Source organism: Lolium perenne, chromosome 4 (assembly GCF_019359855.2).
Source record: "Lolium perenne isolate Kyuss_39 chromosome 4, Kyuss_2.0, whole genome shotgun sequence".
Classification (NCBI taxonomy): domain Eukaryota; kingdom Viridiplantae; phylum Streptophyta; class Magnoliopsida; order Poales; family Poaceae; genus Lolium; species Lolium perenne.
Window position 1 is genome coordinate 240,523,842 of NC_067247.2, and position 8,456 is coordinate 240,532,297.

The 8,456-nt window shown below is 40.2% G+C and overlaps 1 long non-coding RNA gene across 1 annotated transcript; it reads left to right on the forward strand.

Annotated features, from left to right (window-relative positions):
• The first annotated feature begins 2,005 nt into the window (after positions 1–2,005).
• Positions 2,006–5,000, forward strand: LOC139838956 (uncharacterized). Its single transcript, XR_011756755.1, has 3 exons — positions 2,006–2,099; positions 3,709–3,767; positions 4,801–5,000. It is a non-coding gene; the product is annotated as an uncharacterized lncRNA (long non-coding RNA).
• Positions 5,001–8,456: the final 3,456 nt, after the last annotated feature.

Sequence of the window (8,456 nt, forward strand, 5' to 3'; positions counted from 1 at the left end):
TGAAGAACATGAGAGTGTGAGATACACAAAATCCTAGCTAAGAATCGATAGAAATGTTTTCAAAACAATTCAATAATGGGGATTGAAATATTGATTCAATTCTCCATGTAAGTTTTATCAAACTTGTGAGGTTGACCAAGAGTTAGAATGCGAGATGTACCAAACTGAATACAAAGAAATGATTGGGTGCGACATGGATTGGCCCCCATGACGACTACTCATATTGTTTACTCTTGTATGAAGAATGGTAAATCTAGAGAGACGTACCTACAAGAGAGACGTCGTTGTTAAGCCTGAACCATAGGGTGAATAGATATTATGACCTTATAGTAGGCAAGTGCTGCCAAGCGTAGGACTACGTTTAGTTTGAAGATCTATGCACTAGATGAAGAGTGGTGGAAAGTTGTCGAAGACACCAAAAAGGAAAATACGAAGGATGTCATGAAGTCTACACATCGGTGTCTCTTGATTGACCCAAGGAGCAACCCATCAGTATCAAAATTAGTTCAACCAACCATTTGGATTATAAGTCGTACTATGAAGGAAACCTATTCGATTCACCTTGGAGATATATGTTGTTCATTATATGTGAATAAACATTCGTCTATTGGATTTTAACTCAGAAGCTCCAAGCCATAGATGTTTTCCAAATATGACCTATTGTCAAGTCTTATCCTCGGATGTGCCAAGTCATATCCAAGATGAGCTTAGCCTAAACACAAGACCTACGACTACCTAACAAAAGTCTCTTTTAAGGGTGGTAGAAGCCGTACCCTTAGATTATAGATTTACACGAGATGCTGCATGAGATGGTATTTGGAGAAGGTATCATAAGGAATTCCCCATGACCATGTGTACTCAAGTGAAAGATAATACCCATGGGATGAGTACCGCCATAAGATTGGATACAATTGGGGGTATGACCGCATATGATTTAGTTCCAAGTTTTCAAACCCAAGGTTAACTTCTGAAATCTTCTCGAAGATGTTCGAAAAAGAAGCAATAGTGAGTATGAACCTATTAGAAGATCTGAACCCAAAACCTTTTCTTTCTAGCCTTTCTCAAATCTCGAGGACGAGATTTCTTTTAAGGGTGGTAGTCTGTCACATCCCGAAATTTTCTAAATTTTGGAATGTAAAATAAAAATAAATTAAATGCTTGATTGTTTGAACTTGATTGAAAATTCACAACGAATTAAAACTTTTTAAATTTATTTACAAGTTAACTCCAAAATAAGGTTTTCAAGGACTTTTGGTTTTAAAGTTTCTTCAAAATCAAACATATAGGCCAAATGTATGTAATGTTTATTTTATTTTCACAAAGGGATATTAAAAAGGTTTTTGCAAAATATAGAGTTTTCATACAACTTGGTTTTCAAAAGATTTTTCAACAATGCTCTATTTTGTTCGGAGGTTTTGAAACTTATAAAATATTTTATAATTTGAGAAAACATTAAATCCTAAAAAGGCACTATAGCCACATAGACATGTATGTCAAATTTCGGTTTTTATAAAGTTTATATTTTTATTCCAAATTTAGTCTCATATTGAAGAATTTTTTTTATAACGAATCCAACGGTATCTCATTTGCATTTTTCCGATTTTATTTGGAGCCCAAAATGCATTTCCAATTTCTAGACAAAAAAAAAGAAAAAGGAAAAAGAAAAAAAATGAATCGGGCCTGCCAGCCACCGCTCGGCCCAGCTCGCGCGAGCGGCAGCCAGCCAGCCGCCGCCCGGCCTTCCCAGCCCAGCCCACCCGGCCAGCTCTCCCCCTGCCTTCTTTTCATTTTTTTTTCTTCCGGCCCACTCCGGCCCAGCTCCCTCCACCCGGCCACGCCACGGCCCAGGCACAGCACGCACGCATGCGCCCAGCGCATCCGCCGCCCTATTTCCTTTTCCTTTCTTTAGTCCCACATCGCCTCTTCAAACAATTTTGCTCCAACCTAGAGCCTATAAATACCCACCCAGGAAGCCCCTACCAGCACACCACAAGGCGCCCGACGCGCCTCTCCCCTCCCTCCGCGCGCAGCTGCTCTCTCACGCGATGCAGCTGCGACGCACTATTTTGGGAAACGCCACTCGACGCATCCCTTGCCCGGTAATAATTTTTTTTCCGCTCTTTTTACGTAGACTGTTGTACGCAACTTGATAATTTTATTTCCTTAGATCTACACCTCCGTTTAGAATAGTGGTTTTTTCGTTAAGTTTGTAATTAGATTCTCTACAACTTTCATGTAGGAAGTTTTTCCATCCGAGCAACTTGTTCGGACAACTTTTCGTACACCATTAGAACTGTCATCACTTATGTCTAGTTTTGTAAAATCCATATCTTAAGTTCTACACGTCGGATTTTGACAAATCCTATACCATCGGAATCAGCAAATCACGTAGATCATCTTAGACATATTGTGTGGCAGTTTCGTCCACTTTATTTTCGTAGTACCACATTGTTCCTCAACATCATCTATAAAATAAATCCTACAAACTTTTTCTGATAGATTCTTTTGGCGATACGCTTGTAATGGAATTCTCTACAACTTCCGTGTAGAAAACTCTTCCATCCGGAGAACTTTTTCTAATAACTTTTCGCGAAAAGTGCAGTCCTATGACTGGCTTCAACATAGTTCCTTTAGCCAAATTGATCTTTATGTTCATACCTATCTTTCAGGACCAGTTATAATTCTTTATCATGTTCAAGGATAATGCATAGCTTACCCCTAGTTGTCTAGTTCATGTTATTCAAATAACAATTGAGTTATTTGAGTAAAGTGCGACATGCCCTAGTTTAGATTTTTACCTTGCTTTAGTAGGGTGGAGATACTCTACCCTATATCACATGTGATGAACTCTTGTTATAATGAGGCTCGGCGAACCAAATCCTAATATGATGTATGCCTATCCAATCTCATTCCATTCAATCCTTCCACTTAGTTCGAACTATTCAACTTTCAAATGAGTTATTTGAGTAGTTCAATATATCATTAGTTCATATCCAATGCTATGTGTGATCTTGTGCTACTCTGATGAGTGTTGTCACACTATGTCAATTGCATAAGGCTTGTTTTACAGTACTTCATCCAATAGCACCACCGTCCAAAATATTTGAATCACTTTGCAAATATTCAAATTCAAGTATGAGAATTTGAGTATATATTCATTATCGATTTCTATAAGCCTTTCTCAACATGATTCTTTTGTGAAGGTGAAACTCATGATCACATCCACACAATAATTCCACTAGACACTCTACCTTGAATCAATATCGTGTCCATCCAAATTGTTTTCATTCACTCATTTGACTAGTTTAAAACCATTCAACTTACAAATGAGTAATTTGAGTAATTCCAAATATCATTATTCCATACCCAAGCCTATGTGTAATTCATACTATTTTGAGTAATTGTTGTAACACTTATTCAGTAGTATTGTTGTTGCACTATTTGTCACTTATGTGATTCAATTCACATAAGCCATTCCGGATTCTTTTTCATGCTTTTGTAAAGCATAAATATTCTTCATTTATATTTTAGATTTTCTAATTCTTTCTAATTATGTGACTTTCCGTCCAAACTCTCACCGCCATATCTTGCAAGCCAGACCTCATGCCACACCTTAGTACCATAGAGCGATTTCCGATTGTTGTCTTGCTTGATTTTGATGTTGTTGTTGAATGGTGTGTTTATGTTGTGCTATATTCTATGTTATAGTGGTACGGAGAGGCACGTATTTTGATTAAGAGAAGTGAACGCGCTTCAACTACCAAAAGGCAAGTGACATTCAAATCCTACTTATTTTTATATATGCATTAGTGTTTTTCCAAACTAGTATGCATGGTAGGATTTTGTTTTCAAAGTAAAGTATTATGCTATGCTTAGCAAACCCTAGTAGTGTGTAGCCACTCCTGAACCTATTGCTAGGATACTGTATTTCTGCTCTGCAACATCAAATGCCAAATGTTGTTTCATTGTTTCGATTGTGATGGTTTGAAAAGTGAAAATTAACAACCCTTAATGAATCACCTGGGTGGATTGTTTGAGTGGTGGGCGGCTGCTCAGGGCTCCGATCCCTGGGGATGGACCAGTGGACGGGTGGGTGCCTGAGAGTGCGCGGTTGAATAGGGATTGCCACCCAGGATTAAAGAGATTATTATGTCGCCCTTGTTTTAGATAGCTTCCAGTGCAACCACAATACACTATGGGCTCTGTCTTAGCTAAGTACTTAGTGGGAAACCTCGCCTAGGGTACCGCCAGTGGGTGGAGTTTCAGGGTACGGGCGGATCCGGTAGGTAGAGGGGCTACTAAAGAAAGGCTTCGTGGTGACCTTGTTCTGGCCTTAATGAAGATGAAGAATTTTGGCAAAAAGGCTTGGTTGCGAATTGTGGGTAAAGAGCGCAACCTCTCGAGAGCTAAAAACCTAAGATCTTAGCCGTGTCCCCGGTTATGGACAATTTGAGCTTCTAGGCAGGGAATGCACGGAAGAATCTCATCATTGTTTTATGAATGTGTTTAAAGTTGATCAACCTTCGAAAACTCATGGGAGATGTAACCATGTGATTATTCTAAAAACCCATGGAGGATTTAACCATGGTGTGATTTCGTAATGTCATTCAAAGATTTTCAAAAATGTTTTGTTTTGAAATAAAATATAGGATAAAATTGGCTTTATGCAAATTTGCCTAAACTCCACTTGCCAAATATCATGTAGATAGTCATGCCCAAAACTGCCACCATATAAGTGTCATTTGCCAGTACATCATTGTACTGACCTCCATTCGTGGGGCTGCATATTCAAACGTGCAGGATTTTCTGAGGAGAAGTACGTGGTAGGATCTCGAGTCTACATTCCAACATGACTGCCTGTGGCACATGAAGATGATGAAGGCTCATTGCTGATTTACTTTCCGCTGTGTTTATTCTGAGCTAGTCCATTTGACTATGCAATTTGTAAGTTTTTATTGTACCCATTGGATCAACGATGTGGTAATTTGATACTATTGCAATGATTACTATATTTTGTAATGTGTGTGCTATCAGTGATCCCGGGATTAGCACTATACACAGGTATCTTGCCTTTATTAAAAGGTAGGGTGCTACAGAACCCATACTAAGATGCATAAACTTCCAGTTAAGCCCTACCCATAATCAGGTATTGTGGGGGTACTTGCTAATTGGAAAGGTATCGCATTCAAACCAACATCATTGTTTATCAAAAATCACCATCTTCTCTTTGTCATATTCACCTTCAAAAATCATTCAATGGAATGCATCCTCATTCCAAGGTTTCAAATTTACTTCAATTCACATTGTTCCCATCTAGAGTAGTCAAGTTTTATTTCATTAGCACTAGGTCTAAATCATGGGGGGTGCTACCATGCTTGATTGAGACTCACTTGTACTACTCTAGTAAACTTCTTTACTTTGACCAAAGTTAACTATAGAAAGCAACTTATTGAGAAAACAAGTAAAAACTTGTAATGTATAAACTTGGGATAGGCTTATGTAAGAAAAGGTAAGAATCATGGTGCCTGGCCCCAAGGGGCTTTGCACTTTGCAAGAATAATAGCTTGCCTTGGTAGTTCTCAAACTGTTCCTCCTCCTCCTCTTGGTAGCAACCTTCTTCTTCGGTGTACTCTCCGGTGCTAGCGTCTAAATTTGAATACGAGTATAATTACTCACTAATTCAATGTCTATTCCATGTATCACATATAAACACACAAACTATTCTATGCACACAAATAATTTAACTAGGGTCCATGGGTTGTGTTATTTAAATAGAATTCACTTCTTTGTATTTAATATGTAAATGATAGTTTCCATAGGGTTCTTGAGAAATAATTTCCTCTCATTGAAATCTTCTTAAGATTTAATTTCTCGAACAATCATAGATGAACTTATATTGACCTAAGTCAAATGTTCATCTTCATCATTTGAGAAAATGATTTAATTGAGGTAGATCACCTCATATCATTTAATAACACTACATATGATTTAAATCTCAAGTAATTCATATAAGAGAGTTTGGACCAGGGGTCCAAACATCCCATGAATTCATGTGAGACAAGTTTAAATGAAGTATAAGACTCCACATAATTTACTTTAATAGTTTTGGACAATATCAACTAGTTAAACTAGCCATATTATCCATTAATTAAACTAGGGCATGATCATGCAAAGTGACCACACCATTTTATTGCATAAACAATTAGTGTAAGTCAAATGTGAGCTATTAGAGTTGGAATTAACTTAATATCTATTCTGGTTGATTTTTAATAATTATTTGAATAGGGAAAAGTCCCTGCCTTGTTATTTTTATCAAATTAATTCTACAAGGAATATGGTCATGGGACCAGTGGCATGTTGTAGATAATTTCACTAGCTTTCCAACCATATAAAGTTCATTAAATTTGGTTGAGCCAATTTAAATATATGGATTTTCAAAGTGGAGGCAGTATTGAAATTATTTGAATTTGTTTAAATCCAGTTTGAATTAAAAGGCCGGCGGGAAAAACTAACTGGGCCAGATTCAAATTAAACGGCCCAAGCCAGCCCAGCCACGGTCCAGTGATGCGCGGGCTGCCTGACAGAGTGTCCCGCATGTCAGCGTCTATTTAAACCCGAAGCGGTACAGATCAACCAGAGACGTAGGATTAGAATCAGATCGAACGGCTCAAGTTCATTGTCGTCTCCGACGAGAACCCGACGCTCTGGCGGCGGCGGTAGGGGGTCGGAGGGCTTACGGCGGCTCCAGCAAGGGATGGCAGTGTGCTCGGGGTAGATGTGAACGACGGCGAAGCTCCAGGTACAGGTGGCGTCGCCTGAGGTGGCCTGGTTCGCCGGCGATTGCTGCAGAGCTTCCGCGGCGGCGAGCTCTCGATTGGCCTTGCTCCAGTGTGAATCGAGAGAGTGGTGAGGTGGTTGAGAGGCAGAGAGAGGTGGGGAGTGAGATGGTGTGCTTAGATCGTCTAGGGGAGGTCTCCTTTTATAGCAGCGCATGGGTGCTGCGGGGCAGGGTGGTGGTCGACCATGGCGCGGTGTTTCCGGCGAGTGGTCGAGCTAGGCGAGGTCGTGGCAGTGTTCTACGTGTCCAGGCGAGTCTAATGGTGGTGACGGCGCGGTCGGGCGGCGTCAGAATAGTTCGCGTTGCTTCCATGTCGTGCGGCGGCAGTGGCGGGATCTTCTTCTCCGTCTACGGCGGCGGCGGTCCAGGGTCTGGTCGTGGCCATGTCTGGCGGCGTCCAGGTGGCGAGGTGATGCTCAACGGCTCTCGAGCGGGGCCAAGGCGAGCGTGAGGTGGTGGCGCGAGAGGTGGCCAGAGCGCGTCCATGCACGTGCGTGCGCGACGTCGTCGGCATGGCGAGCGCGTTCTGGGCGCGCTGTCTCCGGCCAGTGTCGTCGTCGAGCTCGACCGTGGCGGTGCTAGGAAGGTGTAGGCGTGTGCTGTGGCGAGCTGTGGCACCAGGGCCAGGGCAGAGGAAGAGAAGAGAGAGGGGAGAGCGTCGGGTTGGGCGACATGGCCGGCATGGCCATGTCTAGCCTTGCTCTCTCTCTCTCTCCCTAGCCTTGCTATGCAGCACTTAGTGTTAGAGGGGACCAGGGGACCAAATGGTGTAGGTTGGGGTAGATTAGGTGGAGTAGAATCACTATTTGCAATAGTGTGTAATAGTGCCATATTTGGAAATTGATGAATTTGTCCAAATTTGATTTAATTCAAATGGTTGAACAATTTGAAATGTGTGTGTTTAGATAAGTTGTGTTTGACCATAGATGATTAGAGGTGGTGGTCGAATTGTAGAATTCAAGAATTTGCAAAATTGGCTAAGTTGGAGATTGTTGAGTATGTTAAAAAGTTGAGACTTTGGATGAGCATAGCTAATGATCAAGAATGATTTTGTCATTGTGATCTTTACAAAAGTTGTTCACCTTGATGTTGACTTTGAAATGGTGCAAAGAGTTAGCAAGATTTGGTTTGAGAAAATTGAATGACAATGCCTCAAAGTAGTGATCAGGCTATAAATTTCAGTTTTGACCATTATCATATGTGAGCTAGTTTTGCATTTGAAAAATTATTTGAATTGTGATTCTTTGATTCCAAAAGTTGTAATAAGTGTGTAGTAACTTTATTCAACTAATGGTGAAGACCAAATTGGTCTAGGGTTAAAATTTATAAAAATGCCATAGGGCATATGTGAGGGTTTTTAGGGGTTTTCATTTAATGGATTTTCTTCCTCTTTGATTTATTTGGTTTGTGATCTTCATATGATCACATTAGGGTTTTAGAGTATAGCATAAACAAATAATAACACTCATCATGGCATATCACTCAAATGCACAAGTCCTATGCATGGCACTATATAAAATTTAAAAAGTTTTTGTTTGTTTGAAATTTTGCTCTCTGGAATTCTCTAACTTTCTTTTTATTGAAATTTGGGATGTTACAAACCCTTCCCCCTTACAAA